At 42.5% G+C, this 18,813-nt stretch overlaps 1 protein-coding gene across 1 annotated transcript in view; it reads right to left on the reverse strand.

The window, feature by feature from the left end:
* Positions 1 to 18,813, reverse strand: part of LOC308308491 (uncharacterized protein) — a gene marked incomplete at its 3' end in the record, with an annotated part of 306,519 nt that overhangs the window by 44,336 nt on the left and 243,370 nt on the right. The gene's annotated exons all lie outside the window — the stretch shown is intronic.

Genomic DNA, 18,813 nt, shown 5'->3' on the forward strand with positions numbered 1-18,813 from the left:
TGAAGGATGCCCGATCCAATGGAATTGGTTTCGTGTCTCTCCGACACTTTAAAACCTTTAAAACTGCGCCAAAGTCACTCTACCTAGGAGTTTGGACCTTAAAATCAATACAAAAATAAGAAAAAAACATTCTGTTTTAAGCAGGCCACTCTTTTCATATATGAAGGATGCCCGATCCAATGGAATTGGTTTCGGGTCTCTCCGACAAATTTAACCCCTTCCGTTTGCGAAAAAGACACGAAATGCGCACGCCACGAACATAATTTAAATTTTTTTTTTGATAAAAGACACTTATTCCGACTTACTTTTTGACGACAAGTCCGTTGGTGCTGGTCCCGTTGTTTGAAAATCTTTCGGTCCGTTTCTAACACTTCTAGAAGGGCTAGCTCGGGTTCTAGGGGGCGTAGAGACAAAATTTAAACAGATTCTTGATCTGCTCACCGAGACGAACGTGTGTGTCATTTCTGAGCGACCCCTAGGGGGCTAACCCTAATTCCAACTAGGGGTACGTTTTACTCCGTACACGAATGTCGTACAGAGATGATAGACACATCAGCGTGTTCGTCTCGCAGAGACGAACAAGCCTATATAACTCTCCTCGCACACAAACACTTGTGTGAGTTGATTGGTAACTTTGGTTTGCTGGACAAAGGGCTCTAAGGGGTATACACTCTATGAGCCTTGTGAAATTGGAAATCCGAGGGAAGAGAAGGTCGTAGAGGGACATATGGGATATCAAAATGTTCGTCTCGGAGAGCACTACAACATATCTCAGAACCTTTCTGAGATATGTTGGCCTTTCCCAGCGCGTAAAAAATGCAGACGACCGTATGTAAATGAAGGGGAGGAGCTTAGTCGACGTATGCAAATTGGGGGCGGTGCATGATTTGGAAATGCGTGTGGGTGTGGTTCGCATAAATTATGCTAATGAGGCTGTTAAGTGGCCTTTCCCAGCGCGTAAAAAATGCAGATGGCCGTATGTAAATGAAGGGGAGGAGCTTAGACGACATATGCAAATTGGGGGCGGGGCATGGTTTGGAAATGCGTGTGGGCGTGGTGCGCATACATTATGCTCGCATAAATTATGCTAATGAGGGCGTTAAGTGGCCTTTCCCAGCGCGTAAAAAATGCAGACGACCGTATGTAAATGAAGGGGAGGAGCTTAGTCGACGTATGCAAATTGGGGGCGGTGCATGATTTGGAAACGCGTGTGGGTGTGGTTCGCATAAATTATGCTAATGAGGCTGTTAAGTGGCCTTTCCCAGCGCGTAAAAAATGCAGACGGCCGTATGTAAATGAAGGGGAGGAGCTTAGACGACATATGCAAATTGGGGGCGGGGCATGGTTTGGAAATGCGTGTGGGCGTGGTGCGCATACATTATGCTCGCATAAATTATGCTAATGAGGGCGTTAAGTGGCCTTTCCCAGCGCGTAAAAAATGCAGACGACCGTATGTAAATGAAGGGGAGGAGCTTAGTCGACGTATGCAAATTGGGGGCGGTGCATGATTTGGAAACGCGTGTGGGTGTGGTTCGCATAAATTATGCTAATGAGGCTGTTAAGTGGCCTTTCCCAGCGCGTAAAAAATGCAGACGGCCGTATGTAAATGAAGGGGAGGAGCTTAGACGACATATGCAAATTGGGGGCGGGGCATGGTTTGGAAATGCGTGTGGGCGTGGTGCGCATACATTATGCTCGCATAAATTATGCTAATGAGGGCGTTAAGTGGCCTTTCCCAGCGCGTAAAAAATGCAGACGACCGTATGTAAATGAAGGGGAGGAGCTTAGTCGACGTATGCAAATTGGGGGCGGTGCATGATTTGGAAATGCGTGTGGGTGTGGTTCGCATAAATTATGCTAATGAGGCTGTTAAGTGGCCTTTCCCAGCGCGTAAAAAATGCAGACGGCCGTATGTAAATGAAGGGGAGGAGCTTAGTCGACATATGCAAATTGGGGGCGGGGCGTGGTTTGGAAATGCGTGTGGGTGTGGTTCGCATAAATTATGCTAATGAGGCTGTTAAGTGGCCTTTCCCAGCGCGTAAAAAATGCAGATGACCGTATGTAAATGAAGGGGAGGAGCTTAGACGACATATGCAAATTGGGGGCGGGGCATGGTTTGGAAATGCGTGAGGGCGTGGTGCGCATACATTATGCTCGCATAAATTATGCTAATGAGGGCGTTAAGTGGCCTTTCCCAGCGCGTAAAATATGCAGACGGCCGTATGTAAATGAAATGCGTATACATTATGCTTTAAGACACAAAAGAAAATATTTCACCGGAGGTTTTAGCTACTCCACAGCGCCCTCTACAGATCCTGTCAATAGAAATGTCCATTGACCAGATTTTCACCTTCCGGTGAAATATTTTCTTTTCTGTCCAAAAGGTGTATTTTAGAGGTGAGGTGGGGGCTCAGGGTGTTGCCACTAAGGAAAGTAGGCTTTCAAAAGCCGTCTTTGTTTCTGAACTCCCAGTGTGTTCATTCAGAGAGGAGACATCTTCGGTCACGTTGGACTGACAGGACATGGGAGGAGACACGGGGAGTGACATGCAGCAAAGGTCGTCCAGATCGAACCGGCAACCGCCAGGCATCCATGCCTGAGTGGTATGGCCCCGGACCAGTAGGCCAGCGGGCGCCCCATAGTAATATGATATATGCAGGGTTCCCACACATTTTTACCAATTAATTTCCCAAACTTTTCCAGAATATTGAACCCAATTTCCAGGACTATATAACAATAATTCAGCTCAATAACAGGTCGCTTACTCCAATGCGCAATGCCCAAAGACAGGTAGTGTATGCCAGTGGTTCTCAACCTTTTCAGGTTAAAAATAATAAATACTTTATTTTAAGAAGTACATTCAATTTTTTCCCCCCCAACATTTCTATGGTTTCTTGGGCTGGATATGGCAGTCTGGAACAGTTGTTCAAGTGCAGCTAAACTTGTCATAATATAGTAAACGTGCCACAATTAACAATAATGCAGGGGGAAAACGCTCCAGTGCCATGTATGCACGCACACACACACACCTACTAATGCTGAAAGTTGATTACTCTGGACTTCATTTGGAAGCATGCTTTCTAAAGAATGAAACACTGTCTGGTGACTGAACCACAAAAAGAAAAGAGACAATGAATAATAACATATCGTCACTGTCGGGCAGAAACCTCGTATCTCCAAGCTTTAAATTTGTACATTTTTTTGCAAAGCAAGGCCCTGCTTCATCATACAAGGCCGGCGCACAAAAGTAGTGAAAACAGCAGATCTACAAGCACACAACGCCTCGCGGTGCGAGGGGTTGTGTGCTTGTAGATCGGCTGTTTTCACTAGTTTAAGTCATTTTTAAAATGATAAATGCAAAACGAACAGTTTTGGACATACAAGGTTTTCACCCGACAACGACAATACCAGGGCAGAGAGGGAGAGACCCAAGCTGTTTGTGACCACGTGACAAACAAACCCAATGAGATTGGGTTAGGGTTAACCCAAGCTAACACCTAACCCACGGCATGAAAAGACAAACGCAATTCCAGACTCTCTGAATTCCTAAACCAATTAGGATAGATTGGTCAAAGCCCACAACAGCTACTGTACACCCCAATTAAAACCAAAACACCATCTACAGTTACAACGGATACTACTTATTAACATTGAGCTAGATCCAAAACTCTTATTATTAGGCCTTTACCCGATTGGCCATAGGATAAAAAACAACGAGATAAAACCTCTGGATCTTGGGTTCCTACAAGCCAAAAGGGTTATCGCCCTTTCATGGAAAAAGACAGGGAAACCTAGCATCGCTCAGTGGTTTAAGGAACTGCCTTGTGCCTTCCACTAGAAAGAATCACATACACTCTCATAAAACAAACAGGAGCTGTTTGAGAAGATATGGGGGAGCTTTGTTCAGTATATAAAGGGCAATGACCTTTCTCACTTGATGGAGGAATCGGAGGTGGGGTAATTGCACTCTCTGCAGGCACTTGTTCGGCCTTGTGGCTTGGGACTCTGTAAGTGTTAATGGTACATGTGCTCATTTTTGTTTGTTTTTATTTTTGTAAGCTGATGTTTTTGTTTTTGTTTCTCGTATGTAGTGTCATTCAAGTTATTTTATTGCAGTTTGTATTTTCATTTTCATTGTCATGTATTTGTATTTGTTATATGTGTCTCTAAAAAAGCAAAAAAAGAAAGAAAATAAACATATTGTTTTAAAAAAAAAAAGAAAAAAACACCATCTTGCATGCCATGCAGTCTCTCTGCTGCAGGAGGTCAAACAATGATCTGCTGTAGGGGAGTCGCTGTCTCTTTACACATACCACGCAGGCACGCACAAACGCACGCACACATGCATGCACGCACACGGTATAGACGGGTTTCTGGTCCACGTTACACTGATAAAACTAGATGCGTGCGCAGGGTCCGTACCAAAATTAGCCAATGAAACCAGCGCTCCCCAAAACAACAGGTTTGGGGATTGGACGGAATTGATTACATGATACAGTCAGCTGTGCATTTAGTCTCAATGTTTGTAAACAAGAAACCCGTCCATATGCCGCCTCTCAACGCCATAACGTCGCGGCTGGAGAGGCGTCGGGCTACCCTCATGGCCCCCAGCCCACCAACCACCCATGAGGTGAACGTGGAGGGTGAAAATGGGCCCTTACCTGGACAGGCCAGGAGTTCCTGGCCAAATAGCACCGCCAGCACGGCTTGGTGGTGTTTGGTACAGAGGAGAACTATAGGAAACTGAGCCAGTGTGACCAGGTCACAACCAAACCCTCTCCCATAGAACTTCCTATCAGTTACATTGAAATGTAGCCTATTCATTCATTTAAAATTAAATATGATAAATTCTTGATAAAGCAAACGTTACCGAGTATTTCTGCAATACTATGATAGGCCTATATGTCTAATTTATATCAGTATGAATAAGAAATACTGTTATGTTATTGTTTTAGACCTATATGGACGGTACATTTAAGACCTGCCCAAGGCCAGTGTAACAGTTGTGCTCTGTACACGGCTACTATGTGGGCAGGGTGCTACCATTTGTAATGGTTCTAATGACCAAGGCCAGTCTAATAGTTGTGCTCTGTACACAGCTACTATGTGGGCAGGGTGCTACCATTTGTAATGCTTCTAATGAGTGGAAAGACAACAGTGATGAACTCCGCTGTCCTCCGCCACATCAAGAGGAGGGTCGCAAGCCTCACAGGGCGACCGTAAGTCTGTGTGTGTGTGTGTGTGTGTGTGTCCTTTCACCAACCCCACCTTTAGGGTGTGGGCACTGATGACATGGAGGAGAGAACACGCCCCCAGCACCCACAGCGTCCCCCAGAGGGAATCGAACCCAGGACCTTCTAGCTGTGAGGCAACAGAGCTACCCACTGTACTACCATTGTCAACATGTGTTATATGTTATAGCAAACAATAAGACAATTCTGCTTTGATGTCATATACTGTATGTTACATAGACCATCATTATGATGTCATATACTGTATGTTACATAGACCATCATTACGATGTCATATACTGTATGTCACATAGACCATCATTATGATGTCATATACTGTATGTTACATAGACCATCATTATGATGTCATATACTGTATGTTACATAGACCATCATTATGATGTCATATACTGTATGTTACATAGACCATCATTATGATGTCATATACTGTATGTCACTAGACCATCATTATGATGTCATAATACGTAGACCAGGGGCATTCTAGGACCAGACCTTTTGGGGGCAAAACAAATGAAAAAGGACAATCAATTTAAAAATAATAAAATAAAGCTTTAAAGATAAACATGTAAGAATAGAATAGAGTAAAACTATCTCTCCTACACCATCTGTCTGTCTCTCCTACACCATCTGTCCAACTGTCTGTCTCTCCTACACTGTCTCCCTCTCAGCTGTCCAACTGTCTGTCTCTCCTACACTGTCTCCCTCTCAGCTGTCCAACTGTCTGTCTCTCCTACACTGTCTCCCTCTCAGCTGTCCAACTGTCTGTCTCTCCTACACTGCACACTGTCTCCCTCTCAGCTGTCCAACTGTCTGTCTCTCCTACACTGTCTCCCTCTCAGCTGTCCTACTGTCTGTCTCTCCTACACTGTCTCCCTCTCAGCTGTCCTACTGTCTGTCTCTCCTACACTGTCTCCCTCTCAGCTGTCCAACTGTCTGTCTCTCCTACACTGTCTCCCTCTCAGCTGTCCAACTGTCTGTCTCTCCTACACCATCTCTCTCTCAGCTGTCCAACTGTTTGTCTCTCCTACACTGTCTCCCTCTCAGCTGTCCTACTGTCTGTCTGTCTCTCCTACACCATCTCTCTCTCAGCTGTCCAACTGTTTGTCTCTCCTACACTGTCTCCCTCTCAGCTGTCCTACTGTCTGTCTCTCCTACACTGTCTCTCTCTCAGCTGTCCAACTGTCTGTCTCTCCTACACCATCTCTCTCTCAGCTGTCCAACTGTTTGTCTCTCCTACACTGTCTCCCTCTCAGCTGTCCTACTGTCTGTCTCTCCTACACTGTCTCCCTCTCAGCTGTCCTACTGTCTGTCTCTCCTACACTGTCTCCCTTTGGGAAAAGTTTACTTTTTGTATTTTCCCATTCAAGTCAATGGAGAAAATGTATTCACTAATAAATGAATATAAATTAAACTATATGGTGCATCTCTAGAGGGCAACCACACTAACAACACTAAAGTAATCATTAATTATTTAGTCAAAACAAATGTTCTACTTCTTGGTTATCACTACTAATGACAAATACACCAGTCATGATGCTGCACTCAGATGCCACCCTGTGGCCAAATTGTGTAACTGCACCTTCATGCAGCACAACAAGTCAATGATGAAAGTCATGCAAACAGCAACACACTGACTGAACTGAGACGCTTGGTTCTGGAGATAAATGGTATCAATGGAAACCCATGGACCTGTAAGGGTCCATTTAGAACCCACTGGAGGAACCCTGGGGGTCCCTGGACCCCAGTTTGAGAAGCACCGCACTGAGCTCATTTCAAAGGTAGAGTTGAGCTACTTTAAGAGTTTAGTAAAAGTGGAAGCCATGCTTTGTTTATGATTCCAGGACTTCTGTTGTGATCATTGTTCTTTACATGTAAACATTGTTATCTTTAATTATTGTGAGCCTCCCTGAAGGTCTTAACATTATTCTGTTGTGATTGAAATGAAAATGTCCTCCTTCCAAAGTTCCGCTCCATAATTCCACTTTTCTGGTGTATTTATTGTGCAGTTGTGATGAACACAGCAGTGATGCTCATTTCTGTAGGATGTTCTGTATTGGGTAACATGGCATTGGTTGGACCTCACGTTGGTCTGACAACCCTAAACCTAACCTTAAGACTGTAATAAAAATATGGACGATGCTAGGAAGGAGACACAGAACACAACATTGATTACATGTAATCAACTTTACTGTCAAAATTTCTGCTTGGCCTCTATCCAGATGGACACAGACTTAAAACCAGTGAAATCAAGTTTATTGACATTTGTCTTTTACAGGCTAAGAGAATAATTGCATTGTTATGGAAAAGAGAAGTGCTTTTGTTTTTGTAGTTATTGTCGTTTTCCTTTTTTTATGGTTTTGTGTTTTTTCATGCTATTGTATTTTTGTTTTTTCAGGCTTTTTGTTTCATAAATGTATATAAAATGTTGTAATATTTTCTGCTGAAAAAGGAAAAAGTCTAATAAATATATTGTTAAAAAAAAACTTTACTGTCACTATAATCTGAAATAATAGTCTCTTCCTGGTGTTCCTAAACGTAACCTCTGTAATCAATGCCTAAACATTTAAACCTTATTGATACCCTTAACCTCAGTAAACAGTTAATCCTAACCTTATTCCTAACCTTAACCACAGTCAGTAAAACAAAAACAGAATACAAGAACGGCCCAACGGAGTGGTCACTGTGAGATCTGGAGGGGGAAAAAGACATGTTTAACTGTAAGCCTAAAACAAAACAAAAAAAGCACATCTACAAGCTCATCACGGATAGTTAACAACATTAACACACACTAATACTAGACCAATACTAAACCACGCACGCACGCACACGCACACGCGCGCGCGCACACACACACACACACACACACACACACACACACACACACACACACACACACACACACACACACACACACACACACACACACACACACACACACACACACACACACACACAGTGGTTTCCCAAAGTGGGTGCTGTGGCACCCTAGGGTGCTGTGATGCCAGTCCAAAGGTGACCCAGAATAATCTGATAACATTTGGAATTCATCATCAATATCACTACATTATGCTTAGTGAAACACACCTGATTTGCACTGTACTTGATGAGTTCTTTTTCCAACAACCTCAACTCTCTTTACCAAAAAGAACAGCAGATCTACAAGCTGTGAGCTTGTATTTCTGGTGAACCTTCCCCCCAGAATAGTGATGCTGGGGTTCAAGTGGTTAAACATCAAGTATAAAGTTATTTTCACTCAGTTCTGATGGAAACTGATATTTCTCAGTAACATATCGTATCTTAGTGAGAAAGATGTGCATATATTATTTATGTAGAGTAATATTGATTGATTGAAGAGTTTATGAACAGTTTGCAATAGGAAAAAAGTACAGTTTCATGACAGCACAAATCACTGGTACAAGGTCAACTAAAAGGAGATCCTAGTAAGCTTTACTTCATGTATCTCATATAACATTGAATAGAACACAGTACTTTATGTATCTCATATAACATTGAATAGAACACAGTACTTTATGTATCTCATATAACATTGAAAGACAGACAGATAGAACACAGTACTTTATGTATCTCATATAACATTGAATAGAACACAGTACTTTATGTATCTCATATAACATTGAAAGACAGACAGATGGAACACAGTACTTTATGTATCTCATATAACATTGAAAGACAGATAGAACACAGTACTTTATGTATCTCATATAACATTGAAAGACAGATAGAACACAGTACTTTATGTATCTCATATAACATTGAAAGACAGATAGAACACAGTACTTTATGTATCTCATATAACATTGAAAGACAGATAGAACACAGTACTTTATGTATCTCATATAACACTAGACAGATAGAACACAGTACTTTATGTATCTCATATAACATTGAAAGACAGACAGATGGAACACAGTACTATGCATAGGATAACATCAATAACAAAAGCAGAAACGCTGTGCTGCCCATATTATCACCAGAACCCCTGCCATCAATCACATCACCCCTGTTTTATACCAACTCAGTTGGCTTCCCATCAAACAGCGCATGGACTATAAAATCCTCCTCCATACCTTCAAGGCCATCCATAACCTCGCCCCTCCATAGCTGTCTGACCTCCTCCATATTCCCCCCCCCCCCCCCCCCCCCCTCCCCCTCAGCCCGTGTCTCCACCATGGAGTTAGGAGCTTTCAGCCACTCTGCCCCTCACCTCTGGAACTCCCTCCCCCCTGACATCAGAAACACTGACTCAATCCCCACGTTTAAAACCCACCTGTTTAGGCAGGCATATTGAGTTCTGCTGCTCTGCTGCAAACTGGTCTGTTTCTGCTTTTAATTGTGATTTTGTATTAACTGTTGTTTTTAAGTTGTTGTACCTTGAGTGCCTTGAAAGACACCTTATAAATAAGATGTATTATTATTATTATGAATAGAAAATAAAATAATAAAAAACAGGGTGATAAAAACAACAGAAGGGGGCTTAGTCTATTAACAAGTCACGAGTAGCAGAGTCTGAAGGTGACTTTTCAGACCCATTTGATGTAAGATTTGAAAACTCCAAACAGCATATCTACAAGCTCACAGCTTGTAGATCTGCTGTTTTTTCGGTGAAGAGAGTTGAGCTATAAGCATATTAGAGGCTGAGAGGTTAAACTGAAGTGATATTGATGAATTCCAGATATTAAATGCATGTGCGCGCGCGCGCACGCACACACACACACACAAACACACACACAAACACACACACACACACACACACACACACACACACACACACACACACACACACACACACACACACACACACACACACACACACACACACACACACGCTCCATTCTCATTGAAATGCATTGGCGGATCCACTCTAGGTATTTAGGTGTGAGGGTACCCTTACAAGTAAAAGTCTGGAATTGAAAATGTAATTGAGTAAAAGTACGGTAGTATTGGTATGAAAATGTACTTTAAGTACCAAAAGTAAAAATACTAAATGTTTGAAAATATCCAAAGTATAAAATAGGGCTAAAGTGGTTCATGTATGTTCTAACATATTATAATTTATATCTGCAAAGTAACTAAAGTTTGCAAAATGCAAATAGTGGAGTAAAAGTACAATATTTGGATCTGAAATGTAGTGGAGTAGAAGTAAAGGTATTGGGAATACTCAAGTAGGCCTACTCAAATATTCAAATACCTCAAAACTGTACAGTACTTTAATAAATCTACTAATAGCTACTTTACACAACTGACAACTGCAACACACACAGACTCACGCGGCGCACGCACGCACGCGCACACACGCACGCACGCACGCACGCACGCACGCACGCACGCACGCACGCACGCACGCACGCACGCACGCACGCACGCACGCACGCACGCACGCACGCACGCACGCACACACACACACACACACACACACACACACACACACACACACACACACACACACACACACACACACACACACACACACACACACACACACCAGTAGAGTTGCTAACCTAACGTTGTATTGATGTTTATAAACTTGAGGCAGGACCTTAAATAGACTGTAAAAATATAGAACTACACTCACCTCACGCTGCTTCCGCTCCGTCACTCAAACGGCTCCGTCTTACTTCCGGTGAACGAGGAGCGATGAAAAGGTTCCGCCCAGCAGTCTGTATTTATGTATTATTATTAAATCATTATATTAGTATTTATTAATATATACTGGGACCTGATCTGTATTTATTTATTATTATGAAATCATTATATTAGTATTTATTAATATATGCTGGGACCTGATCTGTATTTATTTATTATTATTAAATCATTACTAGTAGTAGCCTATTTATTTATGCTGGGACTTCATCTATAGATTTGTATTTATTTATTATTATTAAATCATTATTATTAGTATTTATTTATATCTGCTGGGACCTCATCTGTATTATTTATTATTATTAAATCATAATTAGTAGTATTTAGTTATTATTATTAAATCATTTAGTAGTATTTATTTATATAAGCTGGGACTTCATCTATAGATTTGCATATATCTATTATTATTGTTAAATAATTGACTATTATTTGTATTCATTTATATTTGCTGGGACCTCATATTGGTATTCATTTATTCTCTCAAAATGGTAGATCTACAAGCTCACCAAGAGAGTACAAATGGAACCAAATGGACCCTTACAGCTCTGTAACTCTGAGAGTGTACAAATGGAACCAAATGGACCCTTACAGGTCTGTAACTGTGAGAGTGTACAAATGGAACCAAATGGACCCTTACAGCTCTGTAACTCTGAGAGTGTACAAATGGAACCAAACGCCTTACCGAAGGCCTTAAAGGAGTGCAAATCTCTAGCATCCTTTAAAACCGCCCTGAAAAACCACTCACAGGCCTTGCATCAGTGAACTGTCATGAAACTGTACCTTTTACTATGCAATACTTCTAATAAATACCTCAATCAATCAAACAATCAATGGAACCAAATTTGGTTCCATGTGAACACTCTCTATTTCTGACAATAATCATTAGAGCAGTGGTTCTCAACCAGTGGTCCGGGGACCACCTGTGGACCTTGAGGGGGTTCCAGGTGGTCCCCAGCTAAATGATGGAGAGTTGGTAACCAACCATTTGGTTTCATTTTATCCTCTCAAGAGTTAAACTATTGTTAAACATCTGCATTAATTAATTTACAAGAAGTCTAGAAATTAAGAGAATGTAGAAGAATTGTTATTTTGATCAACGTTGGCCTGTTATCTCTCCTATGAGAACTTTAGCCAAAAATAGCAGATCTACAAGCTCACAACGCCTCGCAGTGAGCTTGTAGATCGGCTATTTTTGGCAAAGAGTTTTGGCGTATAAGGGGAAAAAGAGCAGACTAATAAAGGTCAAGTTTATTGAGTATTGACGGTTCAAGTGGTTAAATATCTGAAAACACAAATTGACATGAATCCAAAACACACTGATGATTGTGCTGTCAAACAATGAAACTATATGGAATCTATGAACAGGTTGTGGGGGTCCCTGCTTCATCTCTCTCTCAACTAAGGGGTCCCTGCTTCATCTCTCTCTCAACTAAGGGGTCCCTGTTTCATCTCTCTCTCAACTAAGGGGTCCCTGCTTCAACTTTCTCTCAACTAAGGGGTCCCTGCTTCATCTCTCTCTCTCTCAACTAAGGGGTCCCTGCTTCATCTCTCTCTCAACTAAGGGGTCCCTGCTTCAACTCTCTACTCAACTAAGGGGTCCCTGCTTCATCTCTCTCTAAACTAAGGGGTCCCTGCTTCAACTCTCTCTCAACTAAGGGGTCCCTCCCTGCTTCATCTCTCTCTCAACTAAGGGGTCCCTGCTTCATCTCTCTCTCAACTAAGGGGTCCCTGCTTCAACTCTCTTTCAACTAAGGGGTCCCTGCTTCAACTCTCTCTCAATTAAGGGGTCCCTGCTTCATCTCTCTTTCAACTAAGGGGTCCCTGCTTCATCTCTCTCTCAACTAAGGGGTCCCTGCTTCATCTCTCTCTCAACTAAGGTGTCCCTGCTTCATCTCTCTTTCAACTAAGGGGTCCCTGCTTCATCTCTCTCTCAACTAAGGGGTCCCTGCTTCATCTCATTCTCAACTAAGGGGTCCCTGCTTCAACTCTCTCTCAACTAAGGGGTCCCTGCTTCATCTCATTCTCAACTAAGGGGTCCCTGCTTCATCTCTCTCTCTCAACTAAGGGGTCCCTTCAACTCTCTCTCAACTAAGGGGTCCCTGCTTCATCTCTCTCTCAACTAAGGGGTCCCTGCTTCAACTCTCTCTCAACTAAGGGGTCCCTGCTTCATCTCTCTCTCAACTAAGGGGTCCCTGCTTCAACTCTCTCTCAACTAAAGGGTCCCTGCTTCATCTCTCTCTCAACTAAGGGGTCCCTGGCCTGAAAACGTTGAAGACCCCTGATATAGAGTGTTTGGTCTATCAAGTGCATCTCAAACCTTTCTGACTTCCCTTTCTGTACTTTCTGAATCAAAGTACTCTAAAATTATTAAGATATTTATGTAAATATGTTGTTATAAACAAATAAGTATTCATTTCTTCTTCTGTAACAGTTGTGGTAGTCAGGTTCTTGATTTCATTTGGTTCAAAACTTTAGGTTTCAAAACTTAAGGTTCTCACAAAGTTTCTTAATGTTTCATAATTAAATACAACTGCATTTCATAGTACCTCTGAGTACCCCTAGGGGTCAGTGTAGCCCCATTTATAGAGCTATTTAACACTGTTACTGAACAAACACTCTATAGCAATGATTACTGTCACACTATAGAGCTATTTAACACTGTTACTGAACAAACACTCTATAGCAATGATTACTGTCACAATATAGAGCTATTTAACACTGTTACTGAACAAACACTATAGCAATGATTACTATCACGATATAGAGCTATTTAACACTGTTACTGAACAAACACTCTATAGCAATGATTACGGTCACAATATAGAGCTATTTTTTTAACACTGTTAATGAACAAACACTCTATAGCGAATATTAGCGATGATTACTGTCACAATATAAAGCTATTTAACACTGTTACTGAACAAACACTCTATAGCGATGGTTACTGTCACAATATAGAGCTATTTAACACTGTTACTGAACACTCTATAGCGATGATTACTGTCACAATATAGAGCTATTTAACACCGTTACTGAACACACACTGACGGCCGGACTACACCAAGCCGTTTCGCGCGCGTCAGTGCGTATGCGTGCGTATGCGGGGCGCGCGCGCGTATGTGCGTTTTGGATAGATCCAATGTATATCAATTCAGCCGGCTACACCAGGCGTACGGATAGCGCGAACCACGGATACGCATTCCCTAAAAATAGGATCGGTTCTATTTTTTAAGCACGCCTTTGTACATAGACTATCTGGTCTTCCTCACATATACTCCCTCCTTGGTGTAGCCTGCGGAGCGTTTACGCATACGCGAGCCAGCCGAGCCTCTTCACGGACAGTACGCGCGTATGTGCACATTTTTTGGTGTAGTCCGGCCGTGATGATTACTGCGTGTGCGCGTGTGTGCGCACGTGTGCGTACAGAATAACCCTCACTTCAAAAAGTTACATTCAAAATGTTTTTATTTCATAATATTTTATTGTTGTTTTTATCAAAACATTGTATCAGGGTTTAATGTAACTTTGGCACAATGTAAATAGAATAGCAATGGTTTCATTTTATTGAAAATATGAGTAAATATAAATGTTTTACATTTTATAATTACATCTTACAGGTAAAATAACAAACAAAACAAAACAAAAATACATGATTCTCAAAACCCTTCATTAGAGTAATTGTATTTTTGTTTTCATTATCAATAAAACTTTACAGTATTCAGAGACCAAACTTGATGACTCTATCACTGACTCTCAGATCGAAATTGACAACTACTCGGTCATCCGAAATGATAGAAACAGATTTGGTGGTGGTGTATGCATGTATGTTCATAACTGTATTAAGTATATCCCCCGCCCTGACCTACAACACAGCTCTTTAGAAACTGTATGGGTGGAAGTGATTCTTAAGAAAGCTAAAAACATACTAATCGGTGCCATCTATAGACCGCCCGACCAAAATGATTTCTGTGAGTTACTGGAGGAGAGCCTTGCACCGGTGGACAATGTTGAAAAATACATTATTGGCGATTGGAACATAGACATGCTTCGTAAAGAAGCTCCTCTATTCAAAAAGTTCAATAAGCTATGTAATCAACAGGGTTTCACTCAGCTCATCACCAAGCCAACTAGGGTTACAGATAACTCTCAAACCACCATAGATCTCATTGTAACCACAGACAAATCTAAAGTCTCCGCGAGTGGGACTATTGAATGTGGTGGTCTAAGCGACCATGATATCATTTACTGCACCCGCAAAATACATAAGTCCAAAGCTGACGGCCACAAAACAGTTGAAGCTAGAAACCTCAAAACCTACTCTAGCGAAGCCTTTAACCACAAACTGGAGAAATCTGACTGGTCCCCAGTACTAGCTAGCACTCAGGTCGATGAAGCCTGGCTAGGCTTTAAATCCATTTTCAACACTACCCTAGACGAAGTGGCTCCTTTGCGTAGGGTCAGGGTTAAAGCCCGCTCACAGCCATGGTGGAATTCGGAAATCTGTGAATCAATGAAACTCAGAGACAAAAAATACTCTGAGAAACGCAAATATAATCACAAACTCAAAAAAGGCCCCAATAAACACCTTAAAGCCAAATTAGAAATAGTCAGTTTAGAGGCTAATAAACTGAGAAATCGGACAACCTCCTTAATCCTTTCTGCCAAAAAAAACTACTTGGATGAGAAAGTTGAGGAAAACATCCACAAACCACGAGACCTATGGAAGCTATTTAAAACCCAGCTAGGCTGTGGTGCTAAACTCAGATCCATAGCCAGCAACATATCCATCCAAACTCCCATAACCCTCCTCACTGATAGTCTTGATGTAGCCAAAAATCTCAACATCTACTTCACCTCCATGGCCAAAAATCTGGTCAATAAACTGCCCGCTCCATCTGGGCTGTTTGGTGTTAGGCACATCTTGAAATTCTACAGGAACCTTGGGGTATGCAAAGACAACTTTAAACTTGCCACGGTGTCAACTGATGAAGTGTTTAAAAAACTGCGCACCCTACCTCAATTCAAGGCCGCTGGCCATGATAAAATTGCCCCCAAATTTCTCATAGACTCAGCTGCCACCATTGCCCCAATCATTACCCATATTATTAATCTATCTATCAAGCAGGGTTATGTCCCCCAGGACTTCAAATTAGCCAAGGTAACCCCCCTGCACAAAAAAGGCAGTAAACTTGACCCTGGCAACTACAGGCCAATCTCAATCCTTAGTTCCATCTCTAAGGTAATGGAAAAAATTGTCTATGAACAGGTGGCTAAATATCTTGAAGAGAATAAACTGATCTACGAGTTCCAGTCTGGCTTCAGAGAGTCCCATTCCACAGATACATGCCTCATCTATTTGAATGATTACATCAAACGTGAAATTCACGATGGCAAATATTGCGGCATGGTCATGCTGGACCTCCAGAAGGCATTTGACACCGTCGATCATTCTATTCTGATCGAAAAACTCAAAGCTATTGGTCTTGATAGCACAGCAGTGAGATGGATGCACTCTTACTTGGTGGGGAGGGAACAGATGGTGGAAGTCAACGGAACCCTGTCCCCCCCCCCTCCCAGTAAACTGTGGAGTACCTCAAGGGAGTATACTAGGACCACTGTTGTTCTTAATATACGTAAACGACATGTCATCTGCTTGTGACTGCAATCTGTTTCTGTTCGCGGATGACTCGGCTCTCCTAGTCTCAGGCAGAGACATTTTGCAGGTTGAAAAGGCCCTTAACTGTGAACTTAACAAGATCTGCACCTGGCTCAATGACAACAGACTCTCAATTCACCTAGGCAAAACTGAATGTATCCTCTTTGGATCTAGTCAGAAACTTAGCCTAGTTGAGAACTTCACAATTAAAGTAGGTGACACTGTGATAGAAAGAAAAAACCACATCTGCTACCTGGGTTGCATCCTGGAGGCTAACCTATCCAGTGAAAAAATGACCACCAAGGTAATCAATAAAGTCAATCAACGAATTCGCTTCTTGCAAAGAGTTGCCCCACTGATCAATATTAAATCCCGAAAGACACTAGGAGGTGCTCTTATTGGGCCCCTCATTGATTACGGAGTCCTTGTCTGGTATCGCGACGCCCCAGCTGCCTTAAAGCTAAAGCTCCAAACAGCCCAAAACAAACTAATTAGGGTTGTGCTTGGTCTCCCTCCTCTGACCCACCTTACCGAGCATCACCACGAAAGCGTGGGGTGGCTCAAAGTAGCTGACAGAGTACAGCATCTTGCAATGGGCCTGGTGTACAAGATACACTACACCTCCAAGATTCCCATGTACCTGACAAACTACTTCTTAAAGGTCAAGGATGTTCACGATCATAACACCAGAGGCAGCTCCACTAATCATCATCAGCGTAGATTTAACACTAAACAAGGCGCTAACTCGTTCTCCTGCTATACCATCAACATGTGGAACGCCCTTCCACAAGCCCTAAAGGAGAGCAAATCCCTAGCCTCCTTCAAAATTGGTATGAAAAGTCACCTTCAGACAGCAGCTACCCGTGACTTGTAAATAGACTAAGCCCCCATGCTCCCCCCCCCCTTTTTCTTTGTATTCTGCCTTTTGTATTTGATGTTATGCTTTTGAAACTGATATTATCCTAGATAAAGTACTATGTTCTATCCGTCTGTCTTTCAATGTTATATGAGATACTTAAAGTGTGGTTCCTGTGGTCTAGGATCTCCTTTTAGTTGACCTTGTACCAGTGATTTGTACTGTCATGAAACTGTACTTTTTTCTATTGCAAACTTCTAATAAATTCTTCAATCAATCAATCAATCAATGTTTAAATGTTCTAGAGCAGGGGTCTTCAACAGGGGGTCCGGGACCCCTAGGGGGTCCTCAGAGTTACTACAGGGGGTCCTCCAAATCCTTATGTGATAGGATAATTATTTTAAATGAACAACTTGAACCCTCACATCCTTATTCTGAGGAGAACTTTAGCCAAAAATAGCACATCTAGAAGCTCTCAAGGCCTCGCGCTGCGAGGCACCCTGCCCGTCCAGCTAGGCAAAAAGGTTTGGTGTAGAGGTAAAAAAGAGCAGACCAAGTACAGAGTGGAAGGTCAAGTTTACTAAGTATCGACGATTTAAGATTTTAAGTGGTTAAGAGTCAAACAAGTCTATGAAATTCATAGACTTGTTTGACTCTTAACCACTTAAAATCTTAATGGATTTCATAGATAGATTCATAGTATGAATCTATCTATGAAATCCATGAGAATCTCCATCACACATTTATACAATATGTAGAGGGGGTCCCTGCTTCATCTCTCTCTGCTAAGGGGTCCCTGCTTCATCTCTCTCTGCTAAGGGGTCCCTGCTTCATCTCTCTCTGCTAAGGGGTCCCTGCTTCATCTCTCTCTCTCTGCTAAAGGGGTCCCTGCTTTATCTCTCTCTCTACTAAGGGGTCCCTGCTTCATCTCTCTCTGCTAAGGGGTCCCTGCTTCATCTCTCTCTCTCTGCTAAGGGGTCCCTTCTTCATCTCTCTCTCTGCTAAGGGGTCCCTGCTTCATCTCTCTCTGCTAAGGGGTCCCTGCTTCATCTCTCTCTGCTAAGGGATCCCTGCTTCATCTCTCTCTCTCTGCTAAGGGGCCCCTGCTTCATCTCTCTCTGCTAAGGGGTCCCTGCTTCATCTCTCTCTCTGCTAAGGGGTCCCTGCTTCATCTCTCTCTGCTAAGGGGTCCCGCTAAGGGGTCCCTGCTTCATCTCTCTCTGCTAAGGGGTCCCTGCTTAATCTCTCTCTCTGCTAAGGGGTCCCTGCTTCATCTCTCTCTGCTAAGGGGTCCCGCTAAGGGGTCCCTGCTTCATCTCTCTCTGCTAAGGGGTCCCTGCTTCATCTCTCTCTGCTAAGGGGTCCCGCTAAGGGGTCCCTGCTTCATC

This window comes from Nannobrachium achirus (genome assembly GCF_963921795.1).
Source record: "Nannobrachium achirus genome assembly, chromosome: 23".
NCBI classification, from domain to species: domain Eukaryota; kingdom Metazoa; phylum Chordata; class Actinopteri; order Myctophiformes; family Myctophidae; genus Nannobrachium; species Nannobrachium achirus.